Raw genomic sequence first — 21,407 nt, 5'->3', positions numbered from 1 at the left:
CAAGCCTAAAAATAAATGAGGACAAAAAATAAACACAGGATGAGCTGAAGAAACACAGCGCTGGTAATTTATTACTTCTGAAGGGCTCTACCCAGCCTGGCTCTAGCCTGAGCTGGCCTCTCTCTGACTCCCAGGATTGCCTGGGGTAGCTTTTGTCTGCTGTCCTCGTTCATGGCTGGCTGCCTGTGCTGGATGAGTGGGTCCCAGGATCTGTCTGTTGAACTCCAAACACAGATATCCCTCCTACCAGACAAGCTGTGGCTTCCTGGGGTGCTAATGAGCCCCCAGCTATTTACTGGGTCTCTCGTCCCCCATCCCCCCCTTCTCCGCCTCTTGTCTCTCTTCTTGCCCCCGCCCCCAGCCCAGCCCTGATCTCCCTGCTTCTATCCAAGCCTCTCAGAGACAGAGAGGGAGAGAGGAATTATTTATTGTGCGTCTGTTTAAAATGAAAGGCTTTTACATTTTAATGAGCACTAAATAGGTGCGGGGAAATATTGTTCATTAGCTGTAATCTGCGGAATTGCTTGAGTGAACTTCCTTTGGAGGCTGCTTTAAACAGTTCACTCAAGTAGAGCAGTTTGTATGGTAATTAAGGGAGCATTTTTCTGTCAACATCTGTGCTGCTATTTATAACAGGGGAGATAGCTGGCAGCTCCACCGGAAGAGCAGGAAGGGGTAGGTGCTGAAAGACGCAGGTAGGGAGGTTCCATACTTTGGTTGATGATGGCAGAACTTCTTCTTGGCACTTTTACAACCGTGACAAGCTCCTTTTTCTTGCTTTCCTTCCACTCAACCTCTAATAATTCTAAAAAAAAAAAAAAAAAATCCTTTCCCACTCTTCCTGGCTAGGAAGAGTTATCTCCTTGACATCTCTTCATTAATCACATCCTTCACTTGGCAGCCCAGGCAGGAAGATTCAAGCTGCTTTGGAGAAGCAAGTGGTCTTCAGCTTTGTCACATGGTTTCTTTCTGTCTGCCATCCATTTTCCCCTAGATCTCTCTTCTACACGCTTACAGTAGCAACAAGAGACCAGGATCAGAACCAGGGAATTGGGGGCGGGCAGTGATCACTGGCAACTAAACTGGATACTTCAAATTCCTGCTCTTGTAGGGAACTAGTCATCTCTCCATAACATATGAGGTACAGAGCGGTACCGCCAACAAGCCTGATTTGATGTTTCTCTCGACTGATCTATAGGACTATTTGCATTTTCTCCAACTAAAGGAAGCCCTGGCCTCTGCACACCCTCAGACCAGAGAGACTCAGGACAGGGTGCTGATCGGGAAAGTTTCAGCGACAGGCAATAAGGGCAAAGGAAGTTCATTAGAAAGGTAGCCTGGGGCTTCCCTGGTGGCGCAGTGGTTGGGAGTCTGCCTGCCGATGCAGGGGACACGGGTTCGTGACCCGGTCGGGGAAGATCCCACATGCCGCGGAGCGGCTAGGCTCGTGAGCCATGGCCGCTGAGCCTGCGCGTCCGGAGCCTGTGCTCCGCAACGGGAGAAGCCACAACAGTGAGAGGACCGCGTACTGCAAAAAAAAAAAAAAGAAAGAAAGAAAGAAAGGTAGCCTGGCTATGCTGAAGCCAGGACTAGGAAAAAGAACAGCAGACAATCACCTGTAGGGAGGCTGGCCATGAGATCTGGTGATCCTGTAGTCAGGACCGGGATTGGGCAATGTTCCATCACTTGGAGGGACTACAGAGAGACAAGTGGGAACCATAACTCTGGGTGAAATGGGAATTAGTGAATATAGGCATGAAAGCAGGAAATTTTTTGTATGGAGAATAAGACAAGGACTGAGTTTCTGGGTCCAGCAAGTATAAGATCTGAGCAAAACCAGCAGCCATCTGCACTGGATATGTTACCCTTGCACAACTGGTGGGTCTTATAAAATTTTCTCCAATTAAAGGCGGAACCAGTCCAAAATTCTTGAAAGGAGCAGTTATTTTCCCTAGCTGTGAAGCTTATAGCTACACGGAGACAAGGAGCAGATCGTAACTACTGAAGGAAGACTGAAGACCATTTGCCAAGTAGACGGGAACGCTTCAATGCAAAGAAAATATCCTATTCATTTTTCTGTGTTCTTTTTTTTCTTTGAGTAGGTACTCAAAGTAAGTCTTCTGAATGAAAGAATATAAGATTGAGGATTCTGTCAATAATGGGAATGACATAATATGCAATCACTGAATTAAAGTGAGAGTGATAATTGTCAACTTTCCTTCTCCTGGGGAATTTTTCTTTAATCGGTGAATTAGTAAAGAATCATCAGCCTTAAAACTGAATACTCTCGTTCATCCCATTCAAAATCTTGATTTGGAAAATACACTAAGAAACTCACATCAAGTACCCACTGAAAGGGATTGTATAGGACACACAGAAGCTCTAATTACTTCTGACAAATTTCATCATAACTCTGAGTTTCACGAACTCTATTAAATATCATCTTCACTGACAGAACTTACTATTAGGCACAGTATTTTATCTCCATGCTATTGTGTCTTGGCTGTATTTGTATTTGATTATTAATTGACGCTTGGATTCTGTATCTTGTCCCAAGGCAATTTCACTAAGTGACTAATTTTAAAGAGTCAAATAGAGACATAAACAAATGTAGTCAACTTCCAACGACTAAAGAGAATTCACACTTGGAGGTAATGTGAATAACCCAAATCTACAAGTGACCCCCAAATTACTGTCAGTTTAAAATAACTGCCTTGCCACACTCCGTCAGTATAATTAGGCTGGGAAACCCTCTCATCTGAATGTCGTTCTTTTCCTACACGATAGTTTCTCTTCTAAGGGAAAGATTGTAGTAAAGTCCTGAAGAGGAAGCAACAGAGGACAGAAGAAGAAAAGGAATTTGCATTGACTCATTTTTTAAGTGTTACTGAAGTATGTTTAAAGTATTTTTTAAGTGTTACTATACCATTATATATGATACTGTATACCTTTTTAGAGTAAAATACAAGAGCTAAACTGCTGAGCTAGTGGAATCAGAGTGCCATCTCTAAGAATTTTGATTTTTCCACAAGACACACTACCGGCCTGCAGATTTTATGTTAAGCCTGATTCCAGACCTCAAGGGGCTTCAAGTGTAGCCATGGGGACAGATTTTATATAAGTAAGTATGGTGGTGTCTTCCGTATCCCATCACAGGTGTGTGTACTGGATGGAGTGAGGGCATCAGGAGATAACTGTCAATACTATCTGGGAGCAAGGGGCATCAGGAAAGTTTATAGAGTGAAGATGGGTGGATGAGCTGTCAGGATCAAGGCCAAGAGTCATGTAGGTGTTCTGAGGGATTTCACTCTCATAATTTGTAGACAATGGAGAATCACTGAAAACTTTAAACAGAAACAAACACGATCTCATTGGAATTTTCGACCCCTCGGGCTGCCGCAGAGATGGGATTAGAAGAGTAGAAGTCTTGAGCTAAGGGAAACCAACTGGGAGTCTAATTTTAATGAAATTATTTTTAGTTTCATAATATTACAAATTTGGAGAAAAGTACATAGAGAAAATTAGGATAGTAATCCAGGAAGAGAGGACAAGATCCAGATAGCACAATGACGATGAAGAGAAAAAGTCGGATTTTCTGCAGATAGGGTGTCTATAGAGCTTGGTGACTGACCTAATGGGGAGGGTGAAGAAAAGAGAGTCAGTGCAGCATGAATTTTAAGCTTTATTCATTCAAAAAGAGTTACTGATTGTCTGTTATTATTATTTGGACTGTATTATTATTATTGTTATTGTCATTAGGCATAGAACTAGGCCCTAGGAACACAATGAAGCAACAGACTTGGTACCCACCCTAAGATTTCAGCACAAGTATTTCATGGTGTATTATGTCATTTCCCATTATTGACAGAAATCTCAATCTTTTCTTTCATTCAGAAGATACTTATTTTGAGTACCTACTCAAAGAAAAGAAAGAAAGAGCACAGAAAAATGAATAGGATATTTTCTTTGCATTGAAGCATCCCAGTCTAGTTGCTAAATGATCTTTAGTCTTCCTTCAGTAGTTACGATCTGCTTGAATCCTTGTCTCTATTTAGCTATAACCTTCACAGCTGGGGAAAATAACTGCTCCTTTCAAGAATATAACAGGGAAGTTTGGCATAGAAGCAGATTGGGTTATATTTTTTCTTTTTTATGACTGAGATGTATTTCATATACCATAAAATCCATTTTTTAAAATATGCAGTTCAATGCCTTTCGATAGTCACAAAGTTGCACAACCGTCACTACTAATTCCAGAATATTTTCATCACCCCCAAAAGAAACCCTTTACCCATTAGTAGTCACTCCTCTTTCTTCTGTCCTGGTGAACCTAATATCTTAAACTGAACTTGCTTTAAGAATATTAATTAGAGATATCTGTGGGGTATCCAAGTGGGGCCATCTATGAGCTGATTGGATCTGGAGCTCAGCTGAGAAGTCTGTATTGAAAATGGAGATTTGAGAATCATCGGCAAACAGAGGCTAGTGGAAACCCTGGGAGCAAAGGAGATTTCTGCAAAGGATAGGCAAGGATGAGCACTGAATAATACTAACATGCAAGGTTTGAGCAGACCAACGGCAGTGTGGTTTGAGTGGTCCTAACTCTTTCCACCAGTACAAAATCTGGCCATTGACACATATGTGGAACTTGCCATCTATAGAAAGATAGATGTGATCATTGTTTTTCCAGTCTGATAAAATGAACCCATCCAGAGGGTAGTCACTATTCATGCTCTTCAGGGAATTGTTTTCTGCAAATTAGCTGCTATACTCACTTGAGGGAATTCTAAAAATATAAAATCTTTACATTTTTCCTACAAATGAGATTCTAAGTTCCTTGAGGAGAAAGACCAGTTCCCACATTTCATTCTGCTCTCAACGACACAGTGCTTATGTAGAGGGAGTGAAAAATAAATGCCTATTGCTAAGAAAAAGAATGATCCTATGGGCACTTATGACTAATAAGACATTTAATCTTCATAGTCTTTCATCTAATTTATTCATTCAACAGATATTTACTGAGTGCCTACTATGTACTGCTACAATATATGGATTAGGTTAAAATGTAAAAAATTTCTTGGATATTTTCTTATTTTACATTTATATTTTATATTCACATTTCCATTCTGGTTATTAATAAAGCAAAGATAGTTGTTGAATTAATTATAAGAATCAATTTTTAAAGACAAGTATGTTGATTTTTAATGAAACCAGTCAGATATCGTCTTTTAAAATGAGTTTTCATCACTCTCGGCTTATGTGGGGTTTTTTTCCTGTATATTTTTAGCCCACTTGGATAAGATTGAGTCAAAAATATTTTAAAGTAATCTCTCCAAAACGCAGAGATGGAACTTTCTTTCACAGGCTTTGTGTTCAATTGGGTTATTTAGTATTTAGTAGGGAGGCATTAGACGATGGGTGCTATCAGACCATTTTAAACTTGAGCCAGTTTTTGTTACTATATATATGACAAAACAGATTTTCACAATGGAATTTGACATATGTAATCAACAAATTGCAATGTTTTGCAAACTTTGGCTTCTAACCTAATTTACGTGTCATTTCACACATCATCACTCTAAAATTCAGCATCAGGACCCAACAGGGCATGTTCTGGGGCTCCATTAACATTTATCTTGGAATGAAAACCTGCTGCATACAACCACGTGCTGCAGATATTAATAGACTCATAAAACGTGCCCCAGAGTGACTTTTAATACACGCAGAGAATGGTTCTTTAACTTTCCAGTTAATTTTAATCCTTCCCCCAAATATTTTTTAAAAAATGCTTTTCTCAGCCTAAAACACACTTTAAAAAAAATTCACAACTGGAGTGTAACAGACAATTAGAATACATTCATTAGGCTGATCTTCTCTACTGTTTGTAAAACATTTAAATGAATATGTAACTGGAGAAATAAAAAACCACCACCAGATAGAAATCGAGAAGTTAACTTTTAAACCTGAGTTAGAAAAGGTGACTTGCAAACGCATATATTTTCTTTTCTTTTTTTTTTTTTACATCTTTATTGGAGTATAATTGCTTTACAATGGTGTGTTAGTTTCTGCTTTATAACAAAGTGAATCAGTTATACATTTACCTATGTTCCCATATCTCTTCCCTCTTGTGTCTCCCTCCCTCCCACCCTCCCTATCCCACCCCTCTAGGTGGTCACAAAGCACGGAGCTGATCTCCCTGTGCTATGCAGCTGCTTCCCACTAGCTATCTATTTTACATTTGGTAGCGTGTATATGTCCATGCCACTCTCTCGCTTTGTCACAGCTTACCCTTCCCCTTCCCCATATCCTCAAGTCCATTCTCTAGTAGGTCTGTGTCTTTATTCCTGTCTTACCCTAATGCTGGAGAGGGTGTGGAGAAAAGGGAACACATATTTTCAAAGCTTCATCCAACACCTACTCTGTGAAATGTTGAGTCGAATCAGGAATAGGAGCTGAAAAGAGCTAAATCACTTTGCATAAGTGGCAAATAGGGTGATTAAAAAAGAGGGAGGGTCTGAGAAAGGAGGAAAAGAATGAGAATATATGAGAGAATGCCAAGCATTGCAACAAGATCACCTAGAGGCTATTCATAGTAGGGATTTGTGATATTCAAGTTCTAGTTGCTTGTTTTGCTGGGAGAGAAATCCCTTTATGTCTTCAAACTTCTGTGGAGTCTGAATGCCCCGTGGTACTACTGTGTTGACTTGAGGCTACTTTCTTTAATTTCTTTAATTTTATATTGGAGTTGATGTGATCTGGGAGAGGCACATCCACGTGGGACTGCAACTCGATACACACAACTGTGCTTGGAGCCAGTGGTGATCAGGGAAAAAGAGAGAAGTTCCTAAGAGAACTCTGACTATGAAGCACAGCACCCTCAGTTGCTAACCTGCTAATCTTCAGGGAACAGCTTACCTATTTTACTTATACCCTGTCTCGATCTACAAAAGATTTTAGCTAAGGTGAATTGTTGCATCTCTCATAACCTCAGTTTTCTCATTGGGAAAATGGCAATAAGAATACCCAGACCAAAATATTGTTTTGAGAAGTGGTTTTCAAAACTCATTACCCTTTTCATTTGATCTCCCAAAATAGAGGGGATCTGAATCCACCAATTTTACGTATGTTATTTAGAAATACTCCAATAATTGATTTTGAATTAGGCTGGACTGTGGGGAATTATCGGATTTCTGAACCCTTGGATATGGCTCTGTGGCTGTAACTCAGTTATTCCTAATATCACCATTGCTTCTCTTATTTAATATTTTTATGCATTGTTCCCTGGAAGTGTTCTTTAATTCAAAAGCCGCTTAGTATACTATTTTTAATTCAGGCTCTATTATTTACTGCGTATTAGCTGTGTGAGGTTATTCAACCAGTCTGTGCTTTAGTTTCCTCATAAGGTTGATATAAGGGTTAAATAAATCACCAGATCTATAAAGTCTGTAAAATAGTAAATATTCTGTTCATATTAGCTTTGGGGGGATCCTTTTTAAAAATATATTAGTAGGCTTTATTTTTTTAGAGTAGTTTTAGGTTCTCGGCAAAATTGAGTTGAAAATAGAGAGTTCCTACCCCTTCTCCTCAACCCACCACTCCCCTGCCACAGCCTTCCCTAATGATCCTGTGTCAGTGTGACACATCTGTAACAATGGACAAACCAACATCAGTATATCATTGTCAGCCAAAGCACACAGCTTACGCTAGGGTTCACTCTCAGTGTTGTACATTCTATGGGTTTTGACAAATGTACAATGACGTATCTACCACTATACTCTCATACAGAATAGTTTCCCTGCCCTAAAACCTTCAGTTCTCCACCATTCATTTTTCCCTTCTCTCACGCTGCTAGCACCCGCTGAGCTTTTCACTGTCTCCATAATTCTGCCAACATATTAGCTTTTATTGATAATAATAACAAGTCACATTGCACCCTAATAGGAAGTAGGCATTTTGTATAAATTACTGTATTTAATCCTAATCACCGGTTTACAGTGTAGGGATTATTATTCTCATTTTACAGAAGACAAAGTAAGGCTCAGAATTTAAATTCCTATATCTTCCACGTTTTTGTTTATTTATTTAAATAAATTTACTTATTTAATTTATTTTTGGCTGCGTTGGGTCTTCATTGCTGCGCACGGGCTTTCTCTACTTGTGGTGAGAGGGGGCTACTCTTTGTTGCGGTGCATGGGCTTCTCATTGCGGTGGCTTCTCTTGCTGTGGAGCACGGGCTCTAGGAGTGCGGGCTTCAGTAGCTGTGGCACATGGGCTCAGTAGTTGTGGCTCGCGGGCTCTAGAGCGCAGGCTCAGTAGTTGTGGCGCACGGGCTTAGTTGCTCTGTAACATGTGGGATCTTCCTGGACCAGGGCTTGGACCCGTATCCCCTGCATTGGCAGACAGACTCTTAACCCCTGCGCCACCAGGGAAGCCCCTTCCATGTGTTTTTAATGCATTAAAATTGTTGAATTAAAAATGGTTTGGGGCTTCCCTGGTGGCGCAGTGGTTGAGAGTCCGCCTGCCGATGCAGGGGACACGGGTTCATGCCCCGGTCCGGGAAGATCCCACATGCCGCGGAGCGGCTGGGCCCGTGAGCCATGGCCGCTGGGCCTGCGCTTCCGGAGCCTGTGCTCTGCAACGGGAGAGGCCACAACAGTGAGAGGCCCGTGTACCGCAAAAAAAAAAAAAAAAGGTTTGGATTTTGATTTATAAAATTATTTGAGATATTGCATTAGCTACTCCAGAATATTTTATATATCCTGCTTTCAATTTTAAAAATCTGTATACTAAAAGAGTATTCACTATCATTATTATATTGAATTACAGTGTCATTATAAACCACTAGCTAATGATAACATATAGGTATTAGTTCAAGATTTTAGGGTATGCTTACCTGTAGTATTCATGTTAATGTATAAAGTGAAGTAATTCTTTGCAGATAGTTTGTCAAGTATATTCTAAGATACTGTATTGATAGAAACAAAAGAATAAAACCGCTCTTGTATTTGTAACTTTGTCTGAATTTTTTGATCAAAAGTTTTCATGGTATATTTAGGTATTAAAGTATATAATGGTAATCCTATATCAAATTCCTGGATGAATTTACTTCTTTGCCTTATTCAAATTGTTTTATTAGTTCTAATTTTTGATATATTAGCAGGATCACATACTTTGTTTTGTACTTTGGTCACTAATCCCATCGTTACTACCTGTTTGAAGCCATCATAAACTATGAATGGACGTTGAGATAGTCTCAATGCAGCCCCGCACTTGACATCCAAACTGCATTATGAGTAAGTAAACTCACTTCTAGGGTCTGCTAAAGAGATACATCAAAAAAATTTTATCCGTGAACCTAGTGAGTAAGTGAAAATATCTGAGTACACACACTCTGCCAACACGCTTCTAAAAGGGGTCATAGCAACTGCTTTTGGGGAAAACGAGCAAGCATCAGATGCTGTGCTTTCAGAATTTTCTAGATGTTTGGACTTTTGGTATACAGAAAACAGAGTCAAGCATTTCTAATTCTTATCTCTGACTCATAAAGCACAAAAATCAAACATTGAGGAAAATTTTTTATAACATTCTTGTGCACAGCAAAGCAGTAGATATATGAAAGATGTATAGGAAAAGCATATAACTGCTGCTTGCAAAGAACCTACAATATACTTGAGAAGAAATATATACACACAGAGCCCACATGGGAAAGATTATGGAGCAACATGGGTGTCCCTCTGTCCTTTTTCTCCACCAGTTCAATTTCTGCTCATCCTTCAACTCTTTTCTCAACACTGAAGGTCATAGAATCCTCACAATAATCTCCTTATTCAGAATTCCTTACGCACTTAAAGAGAAAGTCCACAACACACTACATTTTAGCTGCTGACATTACTTTCCAAATATTGCATTTAAATTCCGTTAAGAAACAGAACAAATCGCAAGTCCTAAGAGAATACACATGACTCCTTCTCCCTGGAATGCTCTTCCATGTCGCTTTCTCTGGTTATTCCATATCCTTCCTTTTGCTCTAGCCTTCTTGCCTTCCCACGCTCCCATGGGAAACAGTTGGGTAAGATGCTTCTCTGTGCAACACACTTTCCCCTCACTGAAATGTAATGGATTGTTCGTCTCTTCCGGTAAGACTTAACAGTTATTGAGGGCTGGGACTTTGGTTTATTTTCTGATTTATACCCAAGGGTTAGTAGACTACTGAATACAAAGTTGGTGCTCCATAAATATGTGTTAAATTAACAAATAGAATTTGTGGCGGCATTTTATTAAAGGTTGGATTGAGATGGTTGCTAAAGAAATGATGGTCAACTATTTTTTTAGAAGTCTTCCTTCGATTCCTTTCTTTTTCTCACACCCCATATTTGATCTTTTCTAAATCCTATTTACTCTGCCTTGTATCAAGAATCTCTTTCTATAGAGTTGCATTGTTTATTTTCTCTGCTTCTTTTCGTTTATCTGTATCATTATTTTCTCCACTAATTTCTCCTGCAGGGCTTCGGTTTCTGTGCACTTGACCTGCCATGCTCTCGTTTGCTGTGGCTTCACTGGCAGACTCAACTCTAAATGACATTTTCTTTCCAGTTTCTATGTGTCTTACTGGGAGAGAGGGAAAGAGAAGGGAGTGAAAAAGAAAACAAATAGCAAAATCCTATTGGCTCAACTCCAGCTAGATCTTGGTTACCCTCAGGGTCATGTATCTACTTCGAGTCCAATCAGCTGAGGCCAGAAAAAAGCATAATCGGGCCGCCTAAGCCCACCCATAAGGGCTATAGGTTGGGAAGGAATTTCAAAGAAGGCAGCTGCAGGCAATGTCTATGTCTCTTTAGGTCACTTGATAGAGTCTCCTTATGCATTGTGGATGACGAGTCTTAAAGAAGATGAAACAGGGAAATTTCTCTCTCTCTCTCTCTCTCTCTCTCATGCATGCACACACATACCAAGGCAATGGTTTTAAACAACCTTCTGTCTCCTTTTTCTGTTTTCCATAGATTTCACCTTGCCTTAATAATATCATCCCATATGCTTCTAGTTTTATGGTAATGATGAGGAAAAAGAAGGAGAAAAAGGAGATATGAATTCAGATCGTTATTACAGTTGAATGTTGGAAAAGCAGCTGGCAACTTATAATTTACTGCCGTTCATTAATCAGGTATTGCTTGGATCTCAAATATAAGATTTCCTACATGCATGTCCTTGTACGAGGTTAGGAGATGAGCATTATGAAGGTAAACATTCAATGATGATATAACGTTTTGCATCGTCTGGTAAATTAATTTGTGAATATGCTTTAAAACCTCAGAGCTTTTTTTGTTTCTTTCTGTGTAGAGCTTTTATTATAAACTTGTGTGTGTACCATGAAAGGCAACCAAATACCATAAAAGAAATAATGTTTTGATCTCATCAACCTTGGAGAGTGGATGCAGGGAAACAGGTTTGGATGTGGGGAGCCAGAAGTAAGAAATAGAGTGATTGAATAAACGCTGGCACAGGAATATTTTAGGCTCAGGGAGGGACGCCAGTGATCAGAGGAGAATCAGGCAACTAGAATCTGGTTACAGAGCACAGTTGGGTGAGTAGCGATGCTGAGGGTTAGTACCTGCAAGTGGGAGCTTGGCAAGCATTTTCTGCTTGAAGATGGGACACCTACTCAGATCACATGCAAGTCATGGGTCTGGATGACACGCAGAAGTGTAGCAGAGACCCTGAAATCTAGTCAAAGTGGGACTGAATAGAGAGGGATTAGGGGGACCCAAGCGAAGAGTCTAGCCAGCAAGTAGAGGGCACTAGTGCAAAGGAAAGAATTTCTGGAAAGAGGATTTCTGAACAATGGCTGTAACTGCTCTTGGCATGGGGAATGAGAAACCCAGGGAGGATGAGGATTCCTGGGATGGGGGTGTGCGGGGGGAGAGAGAAATCCAACAGCTGTTTATTAGAAAAGACTTAATCTTGTTTATATCCTGGCATAGATGCTGCAGAAATAGCTAGGAATATAATCTGCCCTCTGATCCCAACAGACTATTACACATGATACAAGAAATATTCAAGAGACAACATATATAGTAATAATTTTATAGAATTATTATCTTTGACTGTAATATATTTTATGGCATCAACTTTGGCAAACATCTTGTTCATTTGAGGAAAGTTATGTAAAAGCTTGTTCAAGTTACAGTGTGAACATTCTTGAGCACAGACTTTCTTCCTTCATATATTCAGAAGTTAGATTAACTTGTGTTAAAATATTGCTCTCTACTTTGCTAGTAAGACGTATTTCCTGCCCTCAAAATGATTAGAACTTAATAAGTTCATCTGATTTCGCTTAATATTAAATTATTAATATATATTTTTACTTAATGGTGAAATTCAATTAAAAATTTCATATTTTAATTTGAGGAAGAATATTCTCTGGGGAAGAGAAATCTTTAGTATTTACCAAGCCATATACTACGGCTCTTACTAGATCAGATAAACGCCTACAGTTTGAACATGGTTAAACATCATGTTCTAGTATACTAAATATAAATAAATAATTACACTAATATAAAATATGTTATAAATATATGGATATATTAATTTTAAAGTAATGTCAATGCAATGTTTATACTCTTGGAGTTTTAACAAAGATAGTTTTTCAAGGCAAAGTATTTTTTTAAATGTTAACAACTTTATGATAATAGAATGAATGCGTCCTCATTAACAAGCACCATAAGCAACCTGTTTATTTTGCTTATGTGTAGGACCACTTGGATTGAAAACATTCAAAACACCTTAACAGGGTGATAAAATATCTTCCTTTTACAGAAGGTTGATTGAGTTCCCTCCTCAAACCGCTAAATGGTTATAATCATATCTTGCAAAGGAATTTCATTTTGTTAAAAAAGCACTAGAAAAAGCGAGTTTCGGCTATGGAATTAAAAAAAAAAATTGGATTGTAATACGGTGTCTACTGAACAATATATATACAATATGCTCTTTTTCAATGAGCACGCTCGAAGCCAGTGAGATGGTGATACAAAACAGATATGAAAGAGATAAAACCTAAAGGAAGTGCAATCATTGTGCCTGTTCTAAAGCTCTTTTCAAACATGGTTGCATTGAGAATTATACTGTTAGCATTAACTACTCTGCTAAATGTAATTTCAGAGCAGCTTGGCTATGCTGGGACCAATAACGTTTCAGCAGATGTTAACAGTGAGGGAATTTAAAGATTACAGAGTTTCATGGGTGCAGTAAAGCTGCAGTGGGAAAAGAAATATCACCGGAGCTGTTATGTTCTGAGTGCATCGCATTTACTGACAAGTAATACATGAATGATAGTGAGGACCAAGGGAATGGAACTTTATACTTACTGGTCAGCAGCATATAAATTCCATAAATGCAACAAAGTTTTATGTATTCTTCATTTCTTTTCAGACTGATCTTCCTCAGAGGGCCTTTGTTTCATGTTAATTCCATCATCGAAGCTTTGTTCAACCATACTGTTCTCTTTAGGAATGTATATCTTCATCCAGGGTTTGCTCCCACACATGCACTACTTTTAAATCTTGGAGTGATGTCCAAGGGAACTTCAGGTAACCTCAGTATTTGTTATCATGGGCTCTATCCGCCTACCTCTCCTTATATAAATCTCATCCTTGTTCATTTTAAAGAGATAATGTTCAACTTACTTCTCCTCTTCATGATCTAAAAGGAACAACACTGTGATCTCTGAATGGGGGAAAACTTGGTTAAGGGTGGTATCTTTTCTTACTTATAATCTGGGGATGGGGCAGTAAAAGAGGTAGGAAGTTTCACTCTGTTTACCTGGGAACAAGTGGAGAATGGGCACAATAGTTCATACATCCCTTGGTGTGACCTCCAGCCTCTTTAACGGAGCCAGATGATCAGCCAGTAGACAACAAAAAGTTCTTGATGGGCTGAACTTATTGGATCCCAGTAACCCCCTTGGATGGCAGGACAAAGCCAAAGTTAGATTATAAGACGGCGAGAAGCAAGAGTGAAATTAGACTTTTATAATACAACCAAGTCAGCAATAGTTTTCAAAAATTTAGATTGTATTAATGTCAGAAGTTATAAGAGTTGAACTAATAGTGCTTGGTGACTTCCAATAGACATAAAATGAGCCATGGTCAAATCCATTTTTTCTAGACACAAAGAAATAACTTCATATATCTTAGCTTTCACCTCACCTCACTGACCAGACACTAGAGTGGAATTTTCAGGTAATATGTTCCATATGGATTTTTCCACTTAAAATCCTGAGGCCAGCCATGCCCACGTTAAACCCTCACCTGGCACTTCTACTCTCTTTTTTCTCCTTCACTCATTTGACTCATGTGTGTGTATGTCTTTCTTGATACCAGTCAGCTAGATTGAGAGCATGGACTGTTTTATTTCTTGCTCTTAAACAGTGCTTTGCAATACTTACTATTGAAACAAATAATAGAAAGAAAGAAAAGAAGACACTGTCAAAGATCTTAGCCTTAGCTAACTAGAAAGTACATACATTTCAGAAAATTGTGTTAAAAGTATTCTTGAGTTATATGTTGCTGTGTAAACTTGTATTTCTAAATGTTTATGTACAGTATCTGTTGGTGTTTCTATTGACCATAAATATTTCTTAATATTTAAGTAAACCTGTGAGATGAAGAGCTGGAAGGGACATTAATTGGTCAACTGACCATTTAGTTCATCTCGGGGTTTTTTGGGGTTTTTTTGTCAGAAAATTTTTTCTTAGAGATTCAAGAAAAGTTTCCTCCATAACCCTCCCTAACAATGATCATTATACTACTTTCTCATTGGTTATGGCCAAAGGAAAATTGTACGTTCTTAGATATGGAAACGTAGGGAATAGTGATGTATTATGGTAGGTGCTAGTCTCCTTTTTATTTGAAAGATTAGACAAATGGCTTTTCTAAGTTCACATTACTTTTACAAACTGTGAGGGGTCTGAGATTTTCCCTATTTGAACGCTGAGAAGTTAGCCTGCTCCTGGATGCTGGCGGAAGATACAGGCTCCTAGATCAGAGGCAAAGGGTTGTATTACCTATTGCAAAAGCAATAACAGAGTATCAGCATCTGCTCCAGTTTCCCAAGTCCCAGTTCTCACAAGGCAATATGAAGAGGGCATGTGGCCCCTGTACACACAGTGGGTTATGCTATGGGAGAAGAACCCTGAGCTGCAAACCTACCTTTTGCTTTTGAGGGAGACCCCATCTCTCTCTACCAAAGCTGTTTGCTGTACAGAGAACGTGAAAAGACAGTCTGGAGCAAAAGCAGAGAGTGCCTCTGCTTTCAAGATGTATAGACATGTGAAAACTCATGGAGAAGTATCTCCCAGCAGCGATCATCTAGGAGTGCCAAGTTGTTAACCTAGGAAGCAGCTTCATTGAAACATCACTTTCAGACTCACGTGGGGAGGTCCCTTGTAGCACTGGGCTGTGTGCAAGGTAAGATGGCAGCCCAGTTCTCTGGGGCTTCATCACTCTTGCATGGACGCTAAGACAGATCTTCTTTCAAACAAATGCTTAGTCCATCGCGGGATGTATAAAGGGTAGAAGTTAGGCACTATTGAAATCTAAGTGCTGAAAGCAGTTTTAATTTTCTTGCTGGCGCTATTATCTTTTAAGCCCTAATAATCTCTCTCATGCACAGGCCTTGAGCTTATAAATCTGTACAAGTTCAATTAGCAATGCAGTAGAACTTTTCCTCGACAGTGCAAGGCGCTGATAAAAGCAAACAATACAATTCTAGCATGCCGCTTATTAAGAAGGAAGACACCCACACAGCCGACGACAGACTGAAAGCCTTTTTATTTTGATGGTACTATTTCACTGTCTATCATAAACTTAGCGAAGCAGGCTTTCTCTATCCTGCTCTCCTTTTATTGGATATAAATCACCTCTGACAGGAAGTTTTATGCCTAAATCCGTTTACTGTCCTTGTTGGTAGTCTTTAAATTAATATTTATAAGCTCAAAGAGGCCTAAAAGGATGTAGCAGGAAAATAGCTAAATGCTTCAGTTGGGCTTGAAGTGATTTCCATCCTTGACCATTGACATTTTTTAATTACTCCTGACCCAGGCAGCCATTGTCAATGCCGTCCCTATATACCTACAAATCACTGGCTTTGGTGGAATTGTGGTGGACAAACTAGGAGTTCAGAAGGGTTTCGCCTCTGGGCTACCTGTGATTTTTGAAAAGCTTTAGGAGTCAAGGATAGAGACAGAAGAAAAGAAAAAGAAGAGTACAGATGAGTTAAGCAGTGGCTAAAAAACCATGGCTTAGTAAGAATTGTTCAAATTGAAATTGTGTAATGATGCCTCTTTTAAAATCCCATAAAGATGCATAGCTTATCCTAAAGTTACCTCCAGATCAGACATCAAGCTCAATTAATTATGGAATTTTAATGTACAGCACTAGCCTCACACCGGGGAGCAGACAATGTTGATTCTACGACTCTTCATGGCTGCTTTGTGTTAGCTGCTCCTATTATACTATCTCATTGTGTCCACCACTGTTTTGTTCAAGGGTCTACACTACTCTTCCTTTGCCTTGTTGTGTGCTGCAGGCAGGCTGGCCCCAGCCCCATGGGGTGACTCTTAAATGGTTTGAGTCAAGCATGGTGCAGGCGTGGCAATGTGACACAATTCTGGTCGATGTGACAAGAGGGAAAGTTGAGTAGGAGCTTCTGGAAAATGTATCTTCACTTTCAAGAAACAGAATGAAGAATAGCCCTTTATTATTCTTGTCACATCTGGAACTAATATGGCCTTCCTGTGACTCTGACGAGAACCAACTGGATGTCAGATCCAACACATAGAGGAGGACAGACCCAATGGATCCAAAGCAGAGATGAATCCCTGACTCACCAATTCTGAACATTGCCCTATCTATGGACTTCTTGTTCCTAAGGTAATATAATCCGATATTCTTTAAGCCAATTAAGGTCAACAGTTTCTGGAACTTGTATCCAAAGTTATCCACTCTCTTTACATCAAGATGTATGGTATTACCTAGGATATTGAGATCTTTAGGAAGTTTAAAAACAAAGCATTAGGGACTTCCCTGGTGGCACAGTGGTTAAGAATCCACCTGCCAATGCTGGGGACACGGGTTCAAGCCCTGGTCCAGGAGGATTCCACATGCCGCAGAGCAACTAAGCCTGTGCGCCACAACTACTGAGCCCACGTGCTGCGACTACTGAAGCCTGCGTGCCTAGAGCCTGTGCTCCGCAACAAGAGAAGCCACTGCAATGAGAAGCCCACGCACCGCATCAAAGAGTAGCCCCCGCTTGCCACAACTAGAGAAAGCCCGCGTGCAGCAATGAAGACCCACTGCAACCAAAAAAAACCAACCAACAAACAAAAAAACACAAAGCATTAAAACAAGATAAGCATATTCAGCTCCCATGAGTCGTTACTTTTTCTTCCCTAAAATAATTTTCTATGAGTTGCAACTCTCTAGGAGGGCTTATATCTTAGAATTCTGCCCTTCCTCCTCTATAATCCCCTTTGCAGGATTACATCTATCCTTGTGAATGTTGTTACATATGCACATTTTTTCCAAGTGTCCCTGTTCAGCTCTGTGTCTTGCTACTTTGCAGTCCTCTTTTCCCAGCTGCTCAAAGGGCATTGAACTCAGGGCTCAAACATACCAAGGTATTATCTTTTTCCAAACAAATCTTGTGTCTTTATATTTCCCATCTCTGCCGATGGCACTAATCATCCATTTCATACTTCCCCTAGGAGCTGTCCTTGCTGTCTCCCATCCAGTTACCTAATGCACCCAATTCTTCCTTTATGGTATCTCCCTTGTATCAGTCAGGAATTTGGGCTGCAAGCAGGAGAAGAGAAATCTGGCAATATCTTTCAAAGTGGGAATCAGTTGAAAGGATATCGGTGGCTCCAAGAACCAACAGATGGTTTACAGAGTAAGCAAGAGGCAAGGGGGCTGGAAGCCCATGCACAGGAAGGGTCAGGTCTCTTCTCCTTCACTCTACTTCCATTGCAATGCTCTCGTCTTCAACTCGCTCCCCATTCAAGATGCAGAGTCCCAGGAGAGAATGTCACATTTGTCAAACTGAAGTCTCATGCCCCTCCTGCCTTCCCACTCCTCCCATCCAGTGGAAAAAGGGAGAACCTGGCCCCTTTTGATTTCACCGTGGGAGATGGACGTTGACTCACCAAAACCTCATAAAATAGGTGATTCCCCCAAAAGGGGGATCAAAAATCCATAGAAGGGAGTGAGCACAAAGGAATAAATTCTCAACAGCCAAAGCCCAACTAATGACTACTAACCATAAATTTTATCTTTCTCTCGATTTTCCCAACTCAGCTGTAATCCAGATCCCTGCCACTTGTGTCTTTGTTGCTGAGTTAGACATGTATCTGGTCTTTCCATTGAATAGAACTGTCCACCCTCCATGCCCATTTTAATCATGTTCAGCTTTTAGAATTAGTGGCCTCAAATATGGCCCCTATTGGAGATTTTCCTGCTCAAGGACCTCTCTTTCTGAGTCTGAATAGTGCATCACCACTTCTCAAGTCCTCCGTGTTTTATCTTCCACGTGACCCTGCACAATTTTCCCAATTTTTCTTATTGCTTCCATGTCTGTATTATTTACTCTCAGTCCATTTTGCTTATGTCTTCTTTTGCTCCTGCACTTTCTTTTTCTCTTAAACACATGCAAAAGTATCCTTAATCCATTTGAAGTAACATGGACGGACCTAGAGATTGTCATACTGAGTGAAGTCAGACAGAGAAAGAGAAATATCATATGATATCCCTTATATGTGGAGTCTAAAAAGAAATGATACAAATGAACTCATTTACAAAACAGAAACACACTCATAGACTTACAGAACAAACTTATGGTTACCAAGGGCAAAGGGTGGGGGAAAGGGAGAGTTAGGGAGTTTGGGATCGACATGTACACACTGCTATATTTAAGATGGATAACCAACAAGGACCTACGGTATAGCACAGGGAACTCTGCTCAACGTTATATGGCAGCCTGGATGGGAGGGCAGTTTTGGGGGAGAGTGGATACATGTATATGTATGGCTGAGTCACTTTGCTGTACACCTGAAACTATCACAACATTGTTTTTTGTTTCTTTGTTTTCAAAAGCTTTTTAAAATTCTTTTATTTATTTATTTATTTATTTTTGGCTGCGTTGGGTCTTCGTTGCTGCCAACGGGCTTTCTCTAGTTGTGGCGAGCTAGGGCTGCTCTTTGTTGCGGTGTGCAGGCTTCTCATTGCGGTGGCTTCTCTTGCTGCAGAGCACAGGCTCTAGGAATGTGGGCTTCGGTAGTTAGCACAACGTTGTTAATCGGCTATACCCCAATATAAAATAAAAAGTTTAACAAAAGTATTCCTTAATCAATCAATAACTGCTTTCAGGATTGTTTCTTACCATCTATATGGGACTTTCTCATACCCAATATCCCTTAATGCTTATGTATGAAGTTGATTGGCGAGCAGATCAGTGAACTACGCAACGTGATTTAGACAGAAAACTGTGCAAGAGCAGGAATTGTGCCGGGCTTCCTGTTGAAGGCCAAGCATGTGGCAGGATCTGGCAGACAGAAGACGTTCAATAAATGTTTGTTATCCTATTTATCTCCACTCCAAGTGCCTGCCTCTTTTGAGGCAACCATGTTCATTTTGGTCATCAAGCAAAAGGGAGCTGGGGTCTCCATGTTCAGCATATTTTCAATGAATGACCCATTTTTAGCAAGGACTTCCATCCTTGCTTTGTGGAATGGTGTTCCAAGATGCAGAGTCTCTCTGGGTGGGGATTTTAGAGAATGGCCCTTATGTCTTCTTCTCGGGTTGGGGAAGGATTGTTGCCTGTCTGGGGGAAGGGATCTGTGGGTTGAATTGCTCCTTAGGGAAATTTTCAACAAATTCTCTTTTTATTGCCCCCATCTAGCGTTCCTGACTCTGAGTTACTTGTTGCCTCTAATTCTTGGGGTAGGGTTTTCAGGTAAAATCAGACATTGTCTTAGCTGTCCTTATGACAGGCTCAGGCTTCAGTTTTCTAGGGTCTGACAAGTCAGTGGCCACTTCTCCATCCATTTACCAGTTTCCAAAATATTGATTCCCATTTCCTCCTCAAGTTTCTCTCTCATTTTCTTTGTGCAGATTTATGCCTTTTTTCTTTCTTCATTGTCACTTTGGTATAGTTTCAGAAGGAAGCTAAAATAAACAGGTGTGTTTATATAACAGACCTTCTTTTATTTCATATTTGACTTGGAAAACACAGGAACTAAATCTGCTGAGTAATATGCATCATCCTTCCGGGGAATGTTGTTTTTTGTCAAATGCAAACTGTGATGTGAAATAATGAGATTGGCTTTCTGATGTGGTTCATAATCTACCTCCAAAGGTAATTTTTAAAAAATCAGTGTCAGAATATTTTGAGCAGTAGCTGCCTGCTGAAGATAAGCGTGTAACCTCCAAGGGGACTGCTTTGTAGGGGACAACACTCCTCTAGATATTTTAATTCTGGTTTTGTCTTGCTCAGGAGCCCAGGCGTGAGTTCCTCGGTGGTACGGTTCACCTGTCGGAGGTCGGACCCTAGCAAGAAGCTCTTGGAGGTCCTGAAAGTTGACTCAAGACAATTTGGCTGGACAATTCTGGGGTCTTCAGTACCTGGAGCATGGTCTAGAGGGAGGGGCGTGGATACCTCACCTGGGGCAGGGGGTGGCCAGAGCAGGAAGGAAGGAGCCTTTCACCTAAATCCTTGGTTGGCTCTGCCCCTCCGTGCCTGGAGCAGCGTGTGACAGTACTAAGAATTTCACTGAATGCGATAAAAATCAGATGCAATCTGATTTCTCTTGCAATATGATTTCAAAGCCTTGGAGTACGATCCTTAGTGAGGCACGTATTGTTTTAATCTTTATAGAGAGAGAAACACAGAAAGACAGAAAGACCACGGGCTGGCTCCAGCTCATACAGGCATGTCACTAGACAAACTCCCTGGTTCTTTGGACCTTTATTTAGCATGCTGAGGCAGCCAGATAGCTCGGGATGCTCTGAAAAACAGTTTAGGGCTTCCCTGGTGGTCCAGTGGTTAAGAATCTGCCTGCCAATGTAGGGGACACGGGTTCAAGTCCTGGTCCAAGAGGATCCCACATGCCATGGAGCAACTAAGCCTGTACGCCACAACTACTGAGCCTGCACTCTAGAGCCCGCGAGCCACAACTACTGAGTCTGCGAGCCACAACTACTGAAGCCCACGCGCCTAGAGCCTGTGCTCCGCAACAAGAGAAGCCACTGCAGTGAGAAGCCCGCGCACTGCAATGAAGAGTAGCCCTCACTTGCCGCAACTAGAGGAAGCCCGCACGCAGCACCAAAGACCCAATGCAGCCAAAAATAAATAAATAAATT

The 21,407-nt window shown here is 40.4% G+C and overlaps 2 long non-coding RNA genes across 3 annotated transcripts in view; one reads left to right on the top strand and one right to left on the bottom strand.

Annotated features, from left to right (window-relative positions):
• The window catches only part of LOC307193223, a 284,938-nt gene that overhangs the window by 107,679 nt on the left and 155,852 nt on the right, over positions 1-21,407 (bottom strand). The gene's annotated exons all lie outside the window — the stretch shown is intronic.
• LOC307187701 lies at positions 10,736-20,643 on the top strand. The gene is made up of 3 exons (XR_013828689.1): positions 10,736-11,161; positions 13,426-13,583; positions 20,542-20,643. It is a non-coding gene; the product is annotated as an uncharacterized lncRNA (long non-coding RNA).

Source organism: Stenella coeruleoalba (assembly GCF_951394435.1).
Source record: "Stenella coeruleoalba genome assembly, chromosome: 1".
Classification (NCBI taxonomy): domain Eukaryota; kingdom Metazoa; phylum Chordata; class Mammalia; order Artiodactyla; family Delphinidae; genus Stenella; species Stenella coeruleoalba.
This window is presented reverse-complemented; position numbering and strand designations above follow the sequence as displayed.